This window comes from Dendropsophus ebraccatus, chromosome 1 (genome assembly GCF_027789765.1).
Source record: "Dendropsophus ebraccatus isolate aDenEbr1 chromosome 1, aDenEbr1.pat, whole genome shotgun sequence".
Classification (NCBI taxonomy): domain Eukaryota; kingdom Metazoa; phylum Chordata; class Amphibia; order Anura; family Hylidae; genus Dendropsophus; species Dendropsophus ebraccatus.
This window is the reverse complement of record NC_091454.1, coordinates 226317968-226341520: the sequence shown is the minus strand read 5'-3', so window position 1 is coordinate 226341520 and position 23553 is coordinate 226317968.

Sequence of the window (23553 nt, the reverse complement as noted above, 5' to 3'; positions counted from 1 at the left end):
CACTTCCCTAAGAAGCCCGAGAGGCACTAAATGCAGAAATTACCATGGAGAAATTGGGGGACATCCTAAAAGATTTGCCTAATGGTAAGCCTCCTGGCCCGGACTTTGTAAAGCAGGGGTCTCCACTAAAGGCCTCATTTCTGACATATGTAAACTTCTTAAGCAGCCCTTACCAGATTCCGAAGTAAGATATCCCTATATGGATAAATGGGAAAGTCTCTTTGGGAGACGGCTACCTCAAAGTGTGTGGAAGATAATCTGGAACAGACCTGCTAAGACTTCCATATGTGTGACATATGAGGAGAACCAGTATAAAATCATGCTATTTTGGTACTACACTCCGGAGATTTTGCATGCCATGAATCCGACTTTTCCAAATTTATGCTGGCGATGCCAATGGACCTCAGGTTCCCTCCCGCATATTTATTGGACTTGCTCGCTTATCACTTCGTACTGGTTGGTAGTTAAAGGTCTGCTTGAAGAGATCTTGGGCATAGACATCCCACTGGATCCTGTCTTCTATCTTTTTAATGTGACTTCCCTCAAGATTGGGCACATGACCCTGAAGTTACTGCTCCATGTTCTCACAGCCGCTAGATGTTTAATTGCTAAGTATTGGAAGCGTGCTGCTCCTCCGACTCTAGAAGACCTGTGAACTCGAATCCTAGATGTGAGAAATATGGAGCAACTAACAGCTGTGCTTGATAATAAAATAGAGCACTTTAAGAAGATTTGGCGCTTGTGGGATGTCTATTGGGAAGAGAGGAATGCCACCTGTCCTCCGCCATCTCCATGACACTGATTCTGGTCGCTACACTACCCCCCAGTCCTTTCCCATTTCCTCATGTGCCTCCCTTATGTGTCTCGTCAGGTCTTTGTTTGTCTCCCCCCTCTGGTTACTATTGTTTTTATTGGTATGTAGTCCATTGTTCACTTTTTCTGACCACATGTTCCTTATTGATGACTGTGATTCTTTACCCATGGATCTTTCACGCATTATGGCTTTACCTTACTTGCAGCTGCGTTCCTCTATTGTTTGTTGACCATTGTGGTTCTACATCGTATGTTCTTTTATTGAAAATATTCAAATAAAAATCCACATCCAAATTAATTTTTTGTTGGTTTTATTTCTAACTTGTCAAGCTCAATTTTTTCTGGTCTTAACTCTAACTGGTCAAACTCAATTTTTGCTGGTTTAAACTCTAATTTTTCAAGCTAAATTTTTGCTGGTTTCAGCTGTAACTTGTCAAACTCATTTAGTGCTTGTCTCAACTCTAACTTGTCAAAGTCAATTTTGTTGGTCTCAACTCTAACTTGTCAAACTCAATTTTTGCTGGTCTCAACTCTAACTTGTCGTACTCAGTGTTTTGCTGGACTCAACTATAACTTGTCAAACTCAATTTTTTGTTGGTCTCAACTATAACTTGCCAAACTCAATTTTTGCTGTTTTAAACTCTAACTTGTTAAAAAAAAAATTTTGCATATGGCCGGGGAGGAGGTGGATGAAGTCCACCTACCACCCAGATTCACGCTGCTCTAGTTTGCGGTGCCCAGCCGCTTAGTGGTCTGTGATGCAAACTTGAGACGTGACATTTCCAGCCCACTCAGCCATTCAGCGGCTGTAGCAGGATCCCGCATCTGCCACTGAATGGCTGAGCAGGCTGGAAACATCACATCTCTGGTTACGTCAGGACTCACTTACACCGCACCTACAACTGAACCTTACACCAGTTCTACCAAGCTACTGTGCCCGTGTCCAGGGGTTAGTGGTACCAATCCTTGCCACCGTGACAAGTCGCCTCCAAACACCCGAGCCTATCAGCTGCACACATCACATCTGCAACCAGTGCCTCAGCCAAGGTATACCATAACACCTGCCCTTCCATGTTCCACCTAGCACCACTGGGTCACCACATAAGTAAGAAGAACACATGAACACAAAGAGGGAGATTTATGAAAGGGTGTAAAATTTAGACTGGTGCAAACTGCCCACAGCAACCAATCACAGCTCAGCTTCCATCTCTGGTGAAAGGAAAGAGGAGCTGTGATTGGTGGCTGTGGCTAGTTTGCACCAGTCTAAATTTTACACCCTTTCATAAATCTCCCCCAAAGTACCTAAAGCTGTGCCTCCCTTTGTCCATTTTGCTTTCATTTATGACAACCAATAAAGCTTTAATAAAGATAAGTAAAAAAAATCCATATTAAGGCAGTAATAAAATAAGTAAATAAATAAAAATCTTAGACTAAGGGCATGATAAAATTAAAGCACCATTGTCCAAATGTGTTGAGAAGGTTAAAAAAGCTACAAAAACTTCTAACATTGGCCCTTTATGTCTCAGAACCAATTCCTTATTTAGCTTTTCTTGTTTTTATCTTTATAAAAATATATAAATTTGTTGATTATTGTTACTAACAAGTCAGTTATAATTGTTTTATATGTCTAACAATAATAACCGACTTGTTAGAAACATTGTTAGACCTTGTCTATCCTTCAAATGGCTTAAACTAAGGAGACACAAGAGGCAATAAGAAAAACTCTCTGAAGACCCGTCCTGTCTGGCTCCTTACCTCTATTCAGTATATATATATATGCAAAACAAGAGTCCGTGGAGCCTCAGTTACGAGTCTCAAAACACGGGATAGCCAGATATCTCTAGCCTGTTGCCAACGGGGTGCCTCCATGATGGGGAGAGCACCACACCACCCTGATAAATAACCCCTTAAGTCCCACTCGGTTGCGAGTATTGGAACATAGACAGGGAAACAACAGGGTGGCCCCTATTGTCAATGTCTAACTCAAGGTGCGAGTATTGCGATCATGACAAGGGCTTGCAAAGGCAGGCTTCCACCCACAGACAGCCGTTTCGGGGTTTTTGCCCCTCGTCAGTGTGGGGTAGGATTCTGGCTAGTTGGGGCAGTGAAAAATCAACCAACAAAACACAGTAATCACTGAACTCAAGGAGAACAGCGAAAAAAATTCCAATGAAGTACTCAATCAAGAGTCTCCACTGATGCCCCCAAAAATTTAAATATGCAAAACAAGAGTCCGTGGAGCCTCAGTTACGAGGGGTTATTTATCAGGGTGGTGTGGTGCTCTCCCCATCATGGAGGCACCCCGTTGGCAACAGGCTAGAGATATCTGGCTATCCCGTGTTTTGAGACTCGTAACTGAGGCTCCACGGACTCTTGTTTTGCATATTTAAATTTTTGGGGGCATCAGTGGAGACTCTTGATTGAGTACTTCATTGGAATTTTTTTCGCTGTTCTCCTTGAGTTCAGTGATCACTGTGTTTTGTTGGTTGATTTTTCACTGCCCCAACTAGCCAGAATCCTACCCCACACTGACGAGGGGCAAAAACCCAGAAACAGCTGTCTGTGGGTGGAAGCCTGCCTTTGCAAGCCCTTGCCATGATCGCAATACTTGCACCTTGAGTTAGACATTGACAATAGGGGCCACCCTGTTGTTTCCCTGTCTATGTTCCAATTCTCGCAACCAAGTGGGACTTAAGGGGTTATTTATCAGGGTGGTGTGGTGCTCTCCCCATCATGGAGGCACCCCGTTGGCAACAGGCTAGAGATATCTGGCTATCCCGTGTTTTGAGACTCGTAACTGAGGCTCCACGGACTCTTGTTTTGCATATTTAAATTTTTGGGGGCATCAGTGGAGACTCTTGATTGAGTACTTCATTGGAATTTTTTTCGCTGTTCTCCTTGAGTTCAGTGATTACTGTGTTTAGTATATATATATATATATATATATATATATATATATATATATATATATATAGAAAACTTGTATATAGGAGCAGCACTACCAGATGTCCCGAAGTGGGTGCCAGCGGGTGGCCGAGACCAAGGCTTCAACTTGAATATATGTAGAAATCCCCACAGCACTCCGGATTGGCAAAAACAAACGTGGTTTATTGCATGGTGAAACAGCACAAAATAGTCAGAAGCGACGTTTCGACGACCTCCGTCGTCTTTTTCAAGCGTGACTCTATACAAAACAGCAGATCCTTTATACAGGTGTGTAAATTAGTGCAACACAGTGATAGGTGCAAAAAGTGCACGTGACTCAGGTTTGACAAGCAAACAAATAAAGTTTTAAAATACAATATAAGTGAAAAAAAATGCATAAGATTGTATACAAGTGCTCAAGTGTAATAAAAAACCGCTTGAACAAGGCGGTGAGGTATCACAAAAGCTAATAGTTAAAATTATTGTTCATATAGTATCTTTGTAGCGGCTTCGGCTCACCACCGGTAGAGAGAAGAATCTGAACCTTGGCACTTCTGCGCATGCGTGCGCTAACTGCTTAATAGATAAAACCCATCATGACAGATACTCCGATGGAGATAGAAGTTGCGAAGGTAGGAAAGACACGGAAGGGGAGTCGGACAACCACAACCAGGATGACCAACAAACAAAGAGACAAGTGAGTGTGGTGAATATTTCTGACACTATTCTTACTGCCTCACAGATAGACATTTTAAGTAAAGGACTGAGTTTCTGTCCGAGCCAGCCAGTGGACTGGTTCGGTCTAGATCTAGATATTACACAATTTACACGTAAACTATCATTAAGAACTTGGTTTAAATGTAATAGTGTCACGAATGATAATACATCTACAATGAAAACATTGAGTATAAAAAAATTAAACTTACGTACTGACAGTAACTTTTCTCCACCTGACACTCCAGCCGGCATTGTCACATTTTGCGATCTAGTTAAAAGGGATGTTAAGAGGTTACAAAGCAGTGTTGAGACAGGAGATGTGTTATATCCTAACATGACCCAGTCGGACATCGAAGCTCTTAAATCCCTTGTTCATGACCACAATATCGTCATCAAGCCGGCCGACAAAGGCGGAGCGATTGTGGTCATGAACAGGGATAACTATGTCCAGGAGGCACAACGCCAGTTACAAGACACAGCAGTGTATACTGAATTATCTGGTGATCCTAAATTCAAAATAGCAGCCTCCATAGAAAAAGTACTACAGGAAGCCCTGGTACAAGATATTATTGATGAAAAAACATATGAGTATCTTACAGTCTCACATCCTAGGTTACCCATACTATATTTATTGCCAAAAATCCATAAAAGTATGGAGAACCCGCCGGGAAGACCAATTGTCTCCGGCAGGGACTCCATACTGAGCCACATTTCAATATATTTGGACCGGATCCTTAGACCGCTGGTAGAAGGCTCTAAATCCTATTTGAGAGATTCTACACATTTTCTGAATCACATTAAACACTTGTATGTACCTAATGGGGCAATTTTGGTATCCTATGATGTGGTTAGCTTATACACCTCTATTAGAATAGACATGGGTCTTGAGATCATCAGGAAAGCACTGATAAATCTTGAACTGACGCCTAAAGAACAGGATTTCATTATGAGATTGTTAGAATTGAGCCTCACTAACAACTATTTTTGCTTCGATGGAAAAATCTACCTACAGAGACGTGGCGTAGCGATGGGGGCTAATGTAGCCCCCACTTTCGCCAATCTGGTCATGTCATCTCTGGAAGAGAACAAGATCTATGTAGCCCACCAGTTCCAGCATGTGCTGGTCTGGTGGCGCTACATAGACGACATATTTGTCATCTGGACAGGTGACCACAGGGAGCTGGATGAGTTCACCTCTGTCCTGAATGACATTGACGAGACCATCAAGTTCACATGTCACAGAGATGAACATACCATGAATTTTTTGGATGTCCAAGTGACACTGCATGACAACAGGCTTACATCTAATATATTTGTCAAACCCACTGATTGCAACACTATTTTACAGTATAACAGCTGTCATCCAGGGAGAATGATTCGATCGCTCCCTAGGAGCCAAATGATCAGAGCTAGGAGAATAGTGGACAATACAGATGACTTAGATCAGGCACTAGATCAGATGGATAAACAGTTTAGAGCAAGGGGTTATCCTAAACGAATACTTGATGAATGTGTCACTAGTGTAAAATCCATGGATCGAGATGACTTGTTGAGAAGTAGGGGTAAGAATAATACACTTACACGTATGCCATTTGTGTCGACCTACACTCATTTTTCTCCAAGGATAGCACACATAATTAATAAACATTGGCCTATCATTAAAGATAGTTTTCCTGAAATTTTGGAGTTCCAGACTCCCCCTCTACTATCATACAGGCGGGGAGCGAATTTACGTGACAAACTGGTCATTACAGATGTAACACAAAGAAAGACAGACACACAAACTTACCTAGGGACACGGAGCGTGGGATGCTTCCCATGTCTGGGATGTGTAACGTGCAGACATATGGAGAAGGGATCCAGCTTCGTTCACCCTATAACTAAAAGAGAATACAAAATCAAACATTACTTATCCTGTAGATCTGACCATGTCATTTATATCCTATGGTGCCCGTGTAACAAGATTTATGTGGGTGAGACCACGGGTGAATTTAGAGTCAGATTTACCCAACACAGGTATAGTATTAGGAAACAAAAAATGGACCTTCCTGTGTCCAAACATTTCACGGAGATGGGACATCAGGAAATTGATTTAAAGTGTATGGTTGTGGACAAGGTTCATTTACCTGTGAGAGGAGGCGATAGACAGCTGGCTTTACATAGACGTGAATTAGAATGGATATTTAAAACTAATGCTTTAAGCCCATTGGGACTTAATGTAGAATATAAGACCGCACGGCATATGTTAAAGTAGGGGGTGTCGTCTTCTTCTTTCTCCCACTGTGTTCCTTATTGCATTCTTCAAGGTGATAACTGTTTACAGTGGATTCTCTATTTATTCATTTTTTCTGTTTTACAGATCATAATATATTGGAAGGTAGCGAACAGACTCACCACCAACCGAGGAAGGATGAACCGAGGCAGCAACTAACATCAGCATTAACCCGGATGGATGATCTTCAGTCACTATTCACACCCAGTTCTTACATCACGAACTCTACGAGCAACAAGCGATCTAAGGGAAAGGGGCCCGGAGGGGCCACAGGACGTAAGGAGGATGCGGTACCGGACAAAGTAAACAGTCCGGGGTGATGCAGCTCTCCTATTACCGTCCCTAGTACCGGTATGATCGTCTTGTATGTAGAAGTGTGATGACTGTTCACATTACAGGTCGGTAATGAGAAATGCGGGAACCATCAGCCAGGAATGCAGGGGTGGCGGTACCGGGTGCCGTGACGGTCCGGGGTGATGTCACTGTTATGCAGTAGGCTGTTTATAGTACCGTTATCCATTCCTACCTTCGCAACTTCTATCTCCATCGGAGTATCTGTCATGATGGGTTTTATCTATTAAGCAGTTAGCGCACGCATGCGCAGAAGTGCCAAGGTTCAGATTCTTCTCTCTACCGGTGGTGAGCCGAAGCCGCTACAAAGATACTATATGAACAATAATTTTAACTATTAGCTTTTGTGATACCTCACCGCCTTGTTCAAGCGGTTTTTTATTACACTTGAGCACTTGTATACAATCTTATGCATTTTTTTTCACTTATATTGTATTTTAAAACTTTATTTGTTTGCTTGTCAAACCTGAGTCACGTGCACTTTTTGCACCTATCACTGTGTTGCACTAATGTACACACCTGTATAAAGGATCTGCTGTTTTGTATAGAGTCACGCTTGAAAAAGACGACGGAGGTCGTCGAAACGTCGCTTCTGACTATTTTGTGCTGTTTCACCATGCAATAAACCACGTTTGTTTTTGCCAATCCGGAGTGCTGTGGGGATTTCTACATATATATATATATATATACTTGGAATTAAATGTATTATTCCGCACATCCATGTGTTTGAGGACCGCACAACACATCTATTATGTCGGCTTAAGCTCCAATGTATAGAACCTGCGGAATTTGTCTACAATACAAGTGAGATTCCAATATATCAAATACATTTTAAAATGAATTTCAATAACAAAGAAATTTCAGCAGTAAGTATTGTATATGTATAGGTGATATACAAAATACAGGCTGCCCACCACTCCCCTCACTGTGTCTGCAGTAAGTACTGTAGGGGGGTGTATAGGTGATATACACAATACAGGCTGCCCACCACTCCCCTCACTGTGTCTGCAGTAAGTAATGTAGGGGGGGGTGTATAGGTGATATACACAGTACAGGCTGCCCACCACTCCCCTCACTGTGTCTGCTGTAAGTACTGTAGGGGGGTGTATAGGTGATATACACAATACAGGCTGCCCACCACTCCCCTCACTGTGTCTGCAGTAAGTAATGTAGGGGGGGGTGTATAGGTGATACACACAGTACAGGCTGCCCACCACTCCCCTCACTGTGTCTGCAGTAAGTACTGTAGGGGGGATTTATAGGTGATATACACAGTACAGGCTGCCCACCACTCCCCTCACTGTGTCTGCAGTAAGTACTGTAGGGGGGATTTATAGGTGATATACACAGTACAGGCTGCCAACCACTCTAGTCACTGTGTCTGCAGTAAGTATTGCAGGGGGGGGGGATATGTATAGGTGATATACACAGTACAGCCAGGGCCGTATTTACCACTAGGCACCCGTGGTCTGGTGCCTAGGGCAGCACCTTGCAGGGGGCAGCACCAGGGAGCAGGGGGAAAGAAAAAACATTTTTTTTTTGTTTTGTTTTTATTTATTTAGTCTCTCATCTCCTTTTCAGACTTGTCAGTAAATCTGGTGTCTTTTCCAGGGGGGTGGGGGTTATGGTGGTATTGGTCAGGCCTGGTATTACCAATCGGTGCATGAAGATGGGGCATCTTAAGGTTTATTGCCTAGGGCAGCATCAAGTGTTAATATGGCCCTGAGTACAGGCTGCCCATCACTCCCCTCACTGTGTCTGCAGTAAGTGCTGTAGGGGGGTGTATAGGTGATATACACAGTACAGGCTGCCCATCACTCCCCTCACTGTGTCTGCAGTAAGTGCTGTAGGGGGTGTATAGGTGATATACACAGTACAGGCTGCCCATCACTCCCCTCACTGTGTCTGCAGTAAGTAATGTAGGGGGGGGGGGGGGGGGGGTGTATAGGTGATATACACAGTACAGGCTGCCCATCACTCCCCTCACTGTGTCTGCAGTAAGTGATGTAGGGGGGTGTATAGGTGATATACACAGTACAGGCTGCCCACCACTCCCCTCACTTTGTCTGCAGTAAGTACTATAGGGAGGGTGTATAGGTGATATACACAGTACAGGCTGCCCATCACTCCCCTCACTGTGTCTGCAGTAAGTACTATAGGGAGGGAGTATAGGTGATATACACAGTACAGGCTGCCCACCACTCCAGTCACCGTGTCTGCAGTAAGTATTGTAGGGGGGATTTATAGGTGATATACACAGTACAGGCTGCCCAACGCTCCCCTCACTGTGTCTGCAGTAAGTTCTGTAGGGGGGGATATGTATAGGTGATATACACAGTACAGGCTGCCCACCACTCCCCTTACTGTGTCTGCAGTAAGTGCTGTAGGGGGGATGTATAGGTGATATATAGAATAATGGCTGCCCACCACACCCCTCATTGTGTCTGCAGTAAGTGCTGTAGGGGGGATGTATAGGTGATATACACAGTACACGCTGCCCAACGCTCCCCTCACTGTGTCTGCAGTAAGTATTGTATTTAATGTAGGCAGTCTAGCAGCCAGGACTGGAATTTTCTTTCATCCCAGCTATTAGTGCTGGCATTTGGCTGAGTTGTCTATCTATACATTATAGTTGCTTTTAATAACATGCGTTTTTGAGTTCACATTTGTTAACTCAGCAGGAGGCTTGGGAGGGGGGGGGGGTTACCAAGCCAAAGGGAAAATACATTTTAGAAATGCAATGAAAATGCATAGTTTGAACACAACCTTTGGCTGTAAATTGCAAGCACAGTGATAAATCCTGGCAGAGGTGTAGCTAGGGTCTCCTGAACCCAGGGCAAAGATTCAATTTTGCACCCCCCCCCCCCCCCCCGGGGGCACAGTAAGCACAGGGGAGCCCATGTCGTCCTTTCACTGCTGGTATATAACATATACAGTATATGCTTTTTTTTAATGAAGTTTAGATGAGCGATTTGTGTGGTGTTCACAATATGGGATAAATAATGTCATGTTTACTGTGTACCTGGAATGTTTCTATGAAGAATGATTATCAGGCAGCTCTGGGCTCAATCACCATTTTTTAAAGTAATTCCATTTTTCCCATTTAAAATTTGGTCCCTAAGTACATTAATGGAGGGGGTGTTGTCTCCGCTCCGTGCTGTCTATACCTGAGGAGGCGCTGTTGTCTCTGCTTCCTGCTGTCTGTACCCGAGGAGGCGCCGTTGTCTCCGCTCCCTGCTGTCTGTACCTGAGGGGGCGCCGTTGTCTCCGCTCCCTGCTGTCTGTACCTGAGGAGGCGCCGTTGTCTCCGCTCCCTGCTGTCTGTACCTGAGGAGGCGCCGTTGTCTCTGCTCCCTGCTGTCTGTACCTGTGGAGGTGCAGTTGTCTCCGCTCCCTGCTGTCTGTACCTGTGAATTAGGAGGCGAAGCTTCCTGATCTATCTCCAGTGTGACACCCAGTGTAATGTGCTTCTATGGTGCAGTCTCCTAATGCACAGGTACGCTCAGCAATAGAGTTGATCAAACCTTGGGAAATCCTAGGTCCGATTGAACTTGAACACTCACAAACCTGTCGCATTAGATTGCTGATGCCTTCCCGGTCCGTGGGAAAGGAGGAGACTTCCCGGGTACAGACTGGAATTCCGGGATTCAGCCTATTACCTAGGCTATTATCTAGGCTGAATCCCGGAATTCCAGGTGGTACCCAGGCAGTCTCCTCCTTCCCCACGGATCGGGAAGGCATCAGCAATCTAATGCGGCAGGTTCGTGAATGTTCGAGTTCTATAGAACCTAGGATTTCCCGATGTTCTATCAACTCCACTCAACAGAGGAGACAACAGCAGTAATATCTCCAGTAAGGTATTCTGTCACCTCCAGTAAGGTATTCCGTCACCTCCAGTAAGGTATTCCGTCACCTCCAGTAAGGTATTCTGTCACCTCCAGTAAGGTATTCCGTCACCTCCAGTAAGGTATTCCGTCACCTCCAGTAAGGTATTCTGTCACCTCCAGTAAGGTATTCTGTCACCTCCAGTAAGGTATTCTGTCACCTCCAGTAAGGTGTTCTGTCACCTCCAGTAAGGTATTCCGTCACCTCCAGTAAGGTATTCTGTCACCTCCAGTAAGGTGTTCTGTCACCTCCAGTAAGGTGTTCCGTCACCTCCAGTAAGGTATTCCGTCACCTCCAGTAAGGTATCCTGTCACCTCCAGTAAGCTATTCCATCACCAAATTCAAACTAGAAATAATTAAAAAAAATGACTCTATAATGGTCACTGTACAGGTGCTTTATAGATTGGCATAGGGAACCTTGCCTCACCAGCTGTTGCAAAACTACAACTCCCATCATACACAGACAGTCAAAGCTAAAACTTTGGCTGTCCAGACATGATGGGAGTTGTAGTTTTGCAATTTAAGATTGTTAATAGGTTACATTATCATTTGCGAATGTGAAAATCAATGCGAAATGCGAAAGCAACAGAAAGAATATATATATATATATATATATATATATATATATATATATATATATATATATAAGTACAAGCAGAAGGGAAGATGAGTATATTCTATATAAATATAAGCAGAAGGGAAAATGAATATATTCTCTATCAACGTAGTCCCTCAATAAATGTCATGCCAGGAGGGGTTAAAATATTGGTGCTATGTATGTTATATTTGGGATAAGCAGCTGACACACCGGGTAAGTGATGTAACATAACGGGTCCCAGAGTGATATAGCATATGTGTCCAAGTAGTGACAGGGTAGGTAAGGGAGAGCACTTACGTTTGATGTCCAAACAGGCTAGGTAGATCTCGCTCCGGATGTCGATAGGCGTCTGTTGGAGCGGCTTTCTGTAGCTTTCGCATTTAAGGGGATAACAGGGAGTCACTGCACCCCAAGGACACACAGCAAGTACCAGCATTTTGCCGTATTCCACATCATCTGGACTATACAGGTATACCCCACACTAGGTATACTATGTATTATACACTGAGCGGGACCATAGTTTAATTATCCTAGGGATGATTATGTCATCTATTTCTCTACAGACCATATCTACTTACAGTCTAACTCTACTAACACTAATCTGTGAGAAACCTCCACTGGGCGATCAGACCCTGACCTATATATGGTGGCGCGTGTGAAAACCGCTCCATTGTAGAATCACCGTGGGCGACTTGAATAGATCCAGGAGATTAACTAAACAATCCCTACATGATGATAGTATCCACAGCATCTTCAGTGATTGTATAGACTCTACAGATGAGGTACGATATTGGGACTTTTAGACATCACACACATCATTCTACATTTACAAACTATTTAAATCAGTATAGTTTACACAGTTACACTTCTTTTACTAGGTCACGCTTCATCTTTGGGCTATGAATTCCCGTGACTGAGCTGTTTTGATCCAAGATCATCCCTGATGAACCCAGAGGACTGTTATCTCTGCTGGGGAAACGCGACGGATGACGTTTTGGATACGAAAATCTAAATTAGCCCATCAACAGCTAATTTTTTACAAATAAACACACAGTGCATACTGACTGCGATATCACAGACCTAGCGGAAAATCCACTCGACTTTGACTGACACTAGACAATGGATAGGTGGAATTAATTCCACCACTAGTGTAGGGTATCGCTCCGCTAGGCAAGGGGGACGCCCTGACCTATCTGCTCCTTGTTTTGAGGCAGGGTGCAATAGGCATATACACTCTGACCCGACCTATTTTGTTAGTCCCTGACCTGGGACAAACTCACACTGTACATATATTTTGAGCACTTTAATAAATACCTGTTTGATACAACCCCTAGCGTTGGTCCACCACTTTGTTATTTGTTTACAATGTTTCACAGTTCACACTACGTAAGAACTTATGCCAGGATCGTATGCGGCGCCGTAAAAAATAAACCAGAAGATTGTTTTAGGACAGAAATGCTGTAACTTACACCCGTAGCGTAACTTGCGGTCCCGTACGTAGTGGTGATTTCTTCATTTTAGCACTTTGATTTGCCGATCCAAAAGGTTCTGTGGGGTGTCCGGGGCTAGCCGAAGATATCCAAGTAAAAGACCGCTGTCAGATTGATACGCACGGCGATCGGGAAGTGTAAGTAGACTACGGGCATAAGTTTACGGACCGTACGTAGCCGGCCGCAACTTACGTAAATCCCCAGCCGGAGTTTAACACGTATATGTCCGGCCGCGAAAAATATGCGGCCGGACATATACGTAGTGTGAACATAGCCTATAGCTGCACTTACCCAAAGATTGTATTTGACAACCTCCAAAAACTAGTGTGACCAGTATATTTTCTTATTTCTTTATTTCTTAGTTCAGCCATATCCAAGATCACTGCTAATTTGCCTGTGTCAGAGGGTGGCACACAGTATATGGGTTCACACTAAGTATATTTCAGTCAGTATTGTGGTCCTCATATTGCAACCAAAACCAGGAGTGGATTGAAAACACAGAAAGGCTCTGTTCACACAATGTTGAAATTGAGTGGATGGCCGCCATTTAATGGCAAATATTTGCTGTTATTTTAAAACAACGGCTGTTATATTGAAATAATGGCCGTTATTTACTGTTATATGGCGGCCATCCATTCAATTTCACCATTGTGTGGACAGATCCTTTCTGTGTTTTCAATCCACTCCTGGTTTTGGTTGCAATATGAGGACCACAATACTGACTGAAATATACGTAGTGTGAACCCATAGCAGCACTTACACTTAGCTTCTGAGGGGGAGGCAAGGTCAGTCAAAAGACCGGTTGGAAGAGGAAGAGGGGTGGGCAGAGGGAGAAGCAGGGCCAGAACAAGTAGATCAGCAACTGTTTCACGGAGTTAAACTCCCGTGGCCAGGCCTAGATGTTTGCAAGTCTGGAGGTTCTTTAAAGAAAATGCGGATGACCGACGGACTGTAGTGTCCAACCTGTGCCACGCCAGGATCAGCAGGGGAGCTACCACTACCAGCCTAACCACTACCAGCATGCGCAGGCATATAAGTGCTAAACACCACACTCAGTGGAACCAAGTCCGTTCAGTTACTGCAAGTCGCACCCCTGCTCCTTCCCTTCTGTCACATGCTGGCTCTGTCAGTCCCCCCGCCCAGGCCCCTACACCCACCCATTCATGTCCACTATGCTCCACACCCTCCAGCAGGGTGTCCAAGTGCAGCGTTCAACTGTCCCTGCAGCAGACCTTTGAACGGAAGCGTAAATACACTGCCACTCACCCACATGCACAAGCCCTAAATGTGCACATAGGATAACTGCTGATCCTGGAGATGCTGCCCTATCTGCTGGTAGAGACAGAGGCTTTTAGGAACCTCATGGCGGTGGCTGCCCCTACGTACTCTACTGTGTCAGGCCACTTTATTGTCTTTTTTTTTTAATCTTCAATTTCAATTTTCAAATCAAATCGACTTCAATTTAAGTGCTATTTTGCACTATTGCACTATTGCATCTATTGTATCTCCAAAATACACCCCACCGTTCAAAGGAACAGACATTGGTTTAAAGGCAGTAGTAAGCTACTGGTCAGTCTAGTCATTTAAAAAAAAGACAAGTTATTAAGGGGGGAGGAGGGGAGCAGTCAGCTTGTCAGGCACTGGCACAGTTCAAAGGAACAGACAATGAAAATGGTGGATCCTAATTTAGCATCCTTATGTTGTCCATTTCGAACCATACTTTGTGTGGATGTCAACTTGCCGGTGTCCTCTGACGTCCTTTCATTTTTTAGCTGTTTCAAAGTCAGTAGTCAGCTGCTTGTTAAAGGCCACTTTATGGCCTTTTTTTAATCTTCAATTTTAATTTTCAAATCAAATTCAATTTGACTAATAGTCGAATTCAAATTTGACTATTTTGCAGGGCTGTCTGGTCATCTGTTGTATCTCTGTGGTGTCAGGCTAAGTTTTTGGGTGGTTCATATGCTACCTTTGTTTTAATGGTTCCCTTTATTCTCACTTCCATGCTGTGTCAGGCTAAGTTTTGGGGTGGTTCACGTGCCCACACGGTGGAATTCCACCTTCCAAATGGAAGCCAGGGTTTACCAGCAACACAGAGCCATTGTGGAATGCCAGATGTCAACCTCAGCAAGAAGCAGTAAGTAGTCAGGTCAGTCAGATTCCTCAAATCTACAATGAGGAGTGGATGTGGATGTCTGTCAGGTACTGGGCCCCTTTGAGGAGTCAACACAGATGGTCAGTGGCAATGCTGCTATCATCAGCCTCACCATCCCACTGCCGTGTCTGCTTCAAACCTCCCTGCTTAGCCTGAAGTCTGAGACTTTGCCTTCTTCTCAAGAGACGGGGGAAGAACATCCGCGGCTAGATAACCAGCCCACCCTCACGTCTGTTTCTCAGTACGAAGTAGAGGAGGAGGAAGAGGAGCAGACTGCTGCCGTGACTGAAGAGCTTATCCATACTTTATCCTTAGCTGTTGTGTGTGTATGGCCTGAACTGTCCCCCCGGGGAAAGCAGCTCAACATGAGAATTCTTTGTGTATCCTCTCCTCCTCTTCCTTCAATTCTCAGCCAACAGCCAATTCTTGTTCCGCCATGCTGTGTCTGACATAATTGTTGGGAGTCTCACCTGATACCGCTTCTACCTTGGTGTCTCTGTCCTCACATGCTGTGTCAGGCCTAATTTTTGGTAGGTTCCACGCCTGCCTCATCTGAAGGCTGGAAAAGGCCACTTTATGGTCATTTTTTAATGTTCAATTTCAATTTTCAAAGCACACCGCAGACATTCACTCCCTAGCTTCTTGTCACAACTTACGAGGCCTCAGGGTACACCGATATTGAAACCGCAGCAGTGTAAACAGGTGATCACGTGGAGAGAACATGCAAACTTCATGCAGATGTTGTCCTTGGTGGGATTTGAACCCCAGCACTGCACGGTTACAGTGCTAACCACTGAGCCACTCAAATTCAAAGTCCAAATCAAATCAGTGGTGGGGAGAAGTGGTGAGTCACATGATACAGGGAAAATTACCCCAACTGCTAAAGTAGTCAAGCGGGTGTCGTGATTACGTGGAGAGAACATACAAACTTAATGCAGATTTTGTCCTTGGTGGGATTTGAACCCTGGACCGTGTTGTTGCAAGGTTACAGTGCTAACCACTGAGCCACTCAAATTCAAACTTAAAGTCAAACTCAAAGTAAAAATCAAAATCAAACTCAAAATAAAATCAACAGTGTGGAGAAGTGGTGAGTGACATGATACAGGGAAAATAATCCAACTGCTAAAGTAGTCAGGGGGTGTCATGCCCCAGCCCAGGTCAATCTACTAACTTAAAAAGACAAATTATTAAGAGGGGAGGAGGGGAGCAGTCAGGTTGTCAGGCAATGGCAAGGGAACACTCTCCAAGGCCTTTGACCTTCAAAGTGACCTTCAGGCTAAGTTTTTGGGTGGTTCATATGCTACCTCTGTTTTAATGGTTCACTGTGTTCTCACTGCCATGCTGTTGCCCATAATTTGGCATATTGGTGCGATAAGGCAGCCTCAGAGGCATCCATGCATGCTGTCCCTGCTGTTTCCTGTCCATTTCCGTGGTGTTTCCATCATTTTCTAAGGTTGATAGGTTTTCCCACAACCTCCCCTGTGCTGTGCTTGGGTCCCCTGAAAAATTGCTTGAGTTTCCCATTGACTTCAATGGGGTTTGTTACTCGAAACGAGCACCAGAGTATCAGGAAATATTCTTCCCAAGTAACGAGAACCCGAGCATTTTAGTACTCGCTCATCACTAAATAGCATACAACACCATAGTATATAGAAATGAATTTTAAATGAATTTATAATAAAGAATTGGTTATTTTATGAGAGCCGGAGACTTTCCTCTTTTTCTGCAATACATACGTATACCGCCCCAAGGTCCGGATCGCTTTTCTGGTCTGTCGAGTTCCACCCAGGCAATTTGCTCAAAGGAGATATATATATATCCACATTTATTAAGGTGTGCTGACCCATCACTGGACTTTCTTCTATAGAAATGTGAGCCTGAACAATGAGAATCACAAGATCTAGTACTTGTTTGTAAGGGTGTACACATATTATCAGTACAACTTATATAGGCAAAATAAATCTTTTGGAACTCGACGATTCAATACAGAAGCCATGCAGATACAGCTTCAAAAGGACTCACCAGGAATATCAACGGGAAGATACAACCGAACTGAAATATAGGTATCACACAGCCTTCAAGAGTAAGGAAAGGAAAAGGAAAAAGGATTTAAGAAAAAGGATTTGTATTCCCTTACTCTAAGGCTATGTTCACACTACGTAAATTAACGGACATTGTTTTCATCCGGCCAGATGTGTGCGCCTTAAACTACGGCCTTAGAAAAACGGCCATACGGTCTAGCCGTGAAGCTACGACAGTTGTATAATTTAGCTTCCTAGCTTGTCTCTGAGCGGGATGAAACAAGTCATTTATTTGGAAAACAGCCCAATAAACCACACAGAATTTTTTTTATTTCAAAATCAAGTTTAATTTTGCAGAAAGAAATATTCCGTGCGCGGCCACATTGAAATTCACGACCGTAGTTGGAACATTTCCGGCCGGAAATAAATGAAATGTTCATTTTTCACGGAGCCGTGAAAACAACGGCCGTTGTCTGATACGTAGTGTGCATTGTACGACCGTAGTTCGTATATATTGCAGCCAAGGCATAAACCACAAAACTACTGCCGTAATTTTGCGGTTCGGACTACGGCCGTAGTTTTACGTAGTGTGAACATAGCCTAATAGTGTAGCAATGCCCAGGACGTCAGGTTCCGCTCAAATTGACGCCAAAAGATGTTCCATAATTAACTTATATAGGCGTGTTCCATTGTGTATTGAGAAGGATTTGGAAATTCCTCCATTAATTTTGAGATGAATAGAGGGTTTATAAAGCTCAAGAATTTTTGATATGAAGGTGGCTCCCTGGCCTATATGGTATACGATCTGTGCAAGGGAGCATCAGGAGGACCAGGATATTCTGCCTTTTCAGAATCAAGCAATAATGTAGTGGTGTGGTGTATTATATCCATATTATCTCTAGATTTCCTCTCCGGCACAAACCCCACCTGGTAAGGGTGGATAAGATTGGGCACAAAAGTGTATAATCTGTTGGCTAGTAGCTTGGAGTATATCTTTATTTCCACACTCAGAAGGGAAATGGGGCGATAACTACCACATAATTGTGGGTCCTTCCCTGGTTTGGCCAGTAAGTAGGTGGAGTGAGTCGGTGGGGGAGTCAATGGAGAAAGAGTTAAAGCATTAGCGTTGCTAATTGTGCCTGCAATTATTTTTTGCCTTATAGCTATTTGGCCCCAGGTTCTTCTCTTTAACTTGCAAATCCCCAATCAATAAAGCCAGTTCCAGAGGTGAAAAAGGTTCTTTCAATGGAGCAAAAGTCTCACTTGGGAGAGGGGGAAAGGGCAAAGGCAGGGATGTAAGGGAGGTAGGTAAGTGATAGATAAGTCTGAGTAAAATGAGTGGAACTGAGCCTCAGTTAGACTCTATGAGCAGAGCATTGATAATACTGATCAATGCTATACCTGCTCAGCAAATGACTAAGTGTTCTGGCCAGTGATTGGCTGAGTGGGCTGTCACTGCTGAGATGAGTCGGTCTTAGAAGTGGAAGCAAGATCACTTCTGGCCGCTGTGGCCAGTGATTGGCTGAGCGGCCTGTCAGGTCAGACAGGCCACTCTGGAGCGCCCGGGACCCAGTGAGAAGCAGAGCGCAAGAGGAGCCCTGCAGCATGGATAGGTAATGTATGGAGCTTAAGCAATGTCCATGCTGCAGGGCTCCATGTTAAACGGGCTCCATGTTATTGGGCCGTGTAATAGGCTCTGTAAACGAACACCGATCTAGAAGATCGGCACTTGTTTACAGTTATCATCGTCCCCCCATCGACCCGTTTAATAGGACCCTTAGAGGTTCTTTTATGGCCATGATGGTTCATGAGAAACTTTTCTCCAACAAGATATGCGTTGCATATTCATCCAACAGAAAGGCCTCCCCTGGGACAGCTGTTATCTGTATTCATAGCTAAGTATATCATCTTCTTGTCTAATTTTTTGTATAACCTCTTGCTTTGCCTTTGTATTTGTCTCTATTACTTTTTATTCACACATCTTAAAATACTATTTAAAATACTAACAAAATAATAAGGAAATAAATACTAAAAGGCAGATTAGAAGGACCAGGTGTTTTTTTTCTGCTTACAATCTTCTCTGTTTCTATGTTTTATTAGGTACATTTGACAAGTGATCTCCCGATCACTGGTATAGTACACTGCAAAGCAATATATTCATCCATGTTGCTGGCGACATGGACAGGTCTGCACTCTGACATGACATAAGGTCGCAATTGCCATAAAAACCTATAAACACCCACAATCTTGTCATCAGGGTGCCAATAGATCGAAATGTACTGAAAACCGCCTTACATGTCATGGTTATGATTTGGCCACGGAAGAGGAAAACAGCCACGATTTTCTGGTCATAAGACAACTGTGATACCTGGCATGGAATACCAGGACGGTTATCTGTAACAAGGCGGCAGAGTGGCTGAAGTTCCCTTAGTGACAGCTGTACATTTCTTGGCTGGTCCCGAAGGGTTCACTAAGTTCTATTAAACTGATTTGCAATGTTTGACTTTCCTGTTTATCATAATGTCGGGAAGGGTCTATAGCTCATAGCCTGTTCTGTATACGGGGTTATACCAGCTGTACTATACTAATAATTCTCATCATGGCCATTTAGCCCCCTAGATACTGTGGTCAATAACAATCATGGCATCTATGCAGTGTAACATGTCACCCAAAGTTTTAAAACAAAATCCCCAAAATTTGCCGACATTTTATTTCCCTAGGGGGGTGGGGGGATTATATATATATAATATATATATATCTTATTATGGTCTAAATAACTTGGTTCTACAAAACAAACCCTCGTGCAGCTATCTATGTCCTTGTGCAGCTATGTATCTTTGTGTAGCTACGTATTGCTAAGATTGGAAGGGGTTAAACACTATGTGGAACTTTTATTTTTAATCATTTATTTTTAATAATAGATTAGATAGATAATTATAGAATGATATTTTAATCCTCAAGCGACTTAAACTAAGGAGACTCCAGAGACAACGGTAAGTAATCTCCAGACATATCCGTGTGCCGCCTCGCTCCCTGTGAATTATATATAAAGACCTAATCTTTGTATTCCGATGTCTGATGACCACACCACATGCCCGATCACACAAGCTCCAGTCATGTGACTCCGGCTCGTTTCTTCATACAATTAAAATTCCTAAAAAAACATTGCTATTATAATGACTATCCAGAGCAAAGAGCTCTCTGCTGTAAGTATGGTGGGGGAATCTCTATGTAATACACATAATATAGCACTACTGCAATGTATCATATCTAAGAGAGAGGGGAATGGATTACAGATCTTTGTCTCGCTAATAACTAATTAAACTTTCGGAATAAAATAACTTTTTTTTTTTTTTTTCTTTGGTTTTTAATATTCTCATCCATTTTTGGCTACTTTTGTATTTTTGTAACTAAACTATACACAATTGCGGTGAATGATGTAATTTCTTTGTATTTCTAGTAGAAGGTGATAATACTATAAAACCTATATTACACTGTATACAGTAACATACACTAATGTATTGATTATATATGTGGATAATGATATCATAGCATTTACCTTCCGTTTCACATGTATGGAAGAGATGTGCAGTCTCCCCCCGGGGATGTGTCTTATGCTGTTATACACCGTGCTCTGTGTGCTTACACTGTGGCGTTTCTCCTTTTATGTTTCTCTGATCAGTTTTTAGAGCAGATTTTTTTTTTTTATTGAAATAACAAGTATAAAAAGGATTGCTCAGCATCTGACTAATATACTGCACCTTCTTATCCAGAATTTTTTTTTTATTACCACCTACCTACCTTAGATATTCCACAAGGGGTTACAGTTATTCGCTCTATTGTATAGCAGAGGCTACTGTACAATTCCATAGAGCAGTATATAGTAAGTAGCCTGTATCTCTCTTATGTCCTTGTATCATTTCCTATGGGTCATACAATACTGTGCAAAAGTTTGAGGTGGGTATAGAAACAACGCTGCACAGCAGTCTCCAGAAATGTAATTCTGCAGCAGGACGGCAACGTGGAAGATCCAGCCAATGGCATTGAAGAGAATCCATTGTGTTTACCAAAAAAGTACAGTGTCTTATATAATTTTTTGCTCCTGAAGATGCACTAGGTCTTACTATCAGGGGATGTCTTATTTTTCCATGGAGAAGAAGTCACATGTCATATGTACAGCAGGACGTCAGCACACTAGTACAGCACAGCAGGGACGCTCTACATATGGAGGTAAAGAAAAATGGAGACGGCGGCAGGTGACAGGCCTTTTGCTGCCTTTCCTGCAGTTTTACAAGGGATGGCCATGCTAGGCAACATCAGGGTTGGCGGTGAAGGTGATGGACTAAAAAGAATCGCACCTGCGTGCCCAGGTTTTCTGTTGGCGAGCATGCTTCCAAACAAAAACTTACTTTTGGGGGTGGCCTTATATTTAGGCCTCTACCAGGTCATATTTTCAGGGAATGTCTTATTTTTGGGTAAACAGAGAATCAGCAGGTTAGGAATAGATCCTTAAAGGAGACCTATGATGCTCCACTGCAGCATTTTTATGGATTAATTGTTATATAAATATACAAAAAGGCTGTTTGATACACCAAAGATGGTGTTTTACCCCTCGATATACGGCTTATTTTCAGCTGCTTACAACAGCCCAAAAGGAATACTAAGGTTGTCACTCTGCAGTCATTATTCATTACTGATATGCGCTGTATCAATCCAAAATACTTCAATGGAGACAGCATGTGAAGAGAAGGTGGTTTTTTATTCACATCCTACTATGCGATGTTTTAGCAGATACTCAGCCTTTTTCATGCCAGTAGAGTGTCAGCCAAAAAAATGCTTGGTAGGATGTGAATAAAGAATTGTGTTCTCCATAATTCCTTTATTTATGTTGCACCAACATACTCAGAAGTGTTGTATATATTATAGCTTTCCATCACTCAAATTGGTCCCTGTCTCACTAAGGCTTACAACCTAATTCCTAACTAACCAACCAGTATTATTTTGGAGTATGAAAGGAAACCGGAGTATCCAGAGGAACCCGCACAAACACAAGGAAAATAAATAAATTCCCTGCAGAAGTTGTCCTTGGTGGGATTTCAGGCAATAGTGCTAACCACTGAGCCACCATGCTTCCAAACTCCTCCATACACTGTGTGCGAGGATCAAGAAAAACTCATGTTGTAGGCAAAGGGCACAACGAAAATGAATCTGCTTTATATTTTTCTTCTATTGATTCCTTCCCTGTGCTTCCCTTCATATTGAGGCCACTTTCTGACTTGTATCTTCTGATAAGTGTCATTACAATTCGGTGTCTAACACTTTCTATGTTTCCTGGTCTCCATGTAGGATAACAACAAGACTAAGGTTGAAGAATTTTTACTCTTAGGATTTCAAGTGAGTCAATGGTTGAGACTTTTATTGACAAGCCTTTTCTTTATAGTTTATTGCCTGATATTATGTGGGAACCTCCTGATCATCATCCTGGTGTCCACCAGCAAGATCCTCCACACCCCAATGTACTTTTTCATCTCCCATCTTTCCATTGCTGACGTCTTATTATCCACTGATATTGTCCCCAACATGCTCAATATCCTGCTGAGCAATGGGGCGATTGTTACATTTATCGGTTGTTTTATCCAGTTTTATCTGTTTGGTCTCTCTGAATTTGTTGAGTGTCTTCTCCTGGCTGTGATGTCCTATGACAGATATTTGGCCATCTGTAATCCCCTCCGGTACACCTCCATCATGACGGGTGAATATTGTGGGATACTCATCACCATGTGTTGGTTTGTTGCATTTTTATTTATGTTGATTGCCACGATAACAATAGGAATGCTAAACTATTGTGGACCCAATGTCATCAACCATGTCTTCTGTGATCTTACACCCTTAATAGACCTTGCCTGTTCTGATAAATTCCTTATTAACTTAGAGATTTATTTACTAAGCATTCTCATTATAATAATCCCAAGCACAATCATTGTAGTGTCTTATACCTATATCATTTCTACCATCTTAAGGATCCCAACCAGTACCGGTAGACAGAAAGCCTTCTCCACCTGTAGCTCCCACCTCATTGTGGTCTCCATATTCTACTGGACTATATTTGGTGTTTATGTCGTCCCCAAAAAAGGCCAAACCCTCACCATGAGTAAAATCCTCTCCCTGCTATATACTGTGTTTACTCCTTTGGTTAACCCCATTATATACAGTCTGAGGAATGAAGACTTTAAGAAAGCCATACAGGGAACACTACACAAGAAAGTAATCTGGTAAATGCTGTCTGATGTGAACAGCATTCCTGATCGGCTGTATCTGCACTCTGTAAC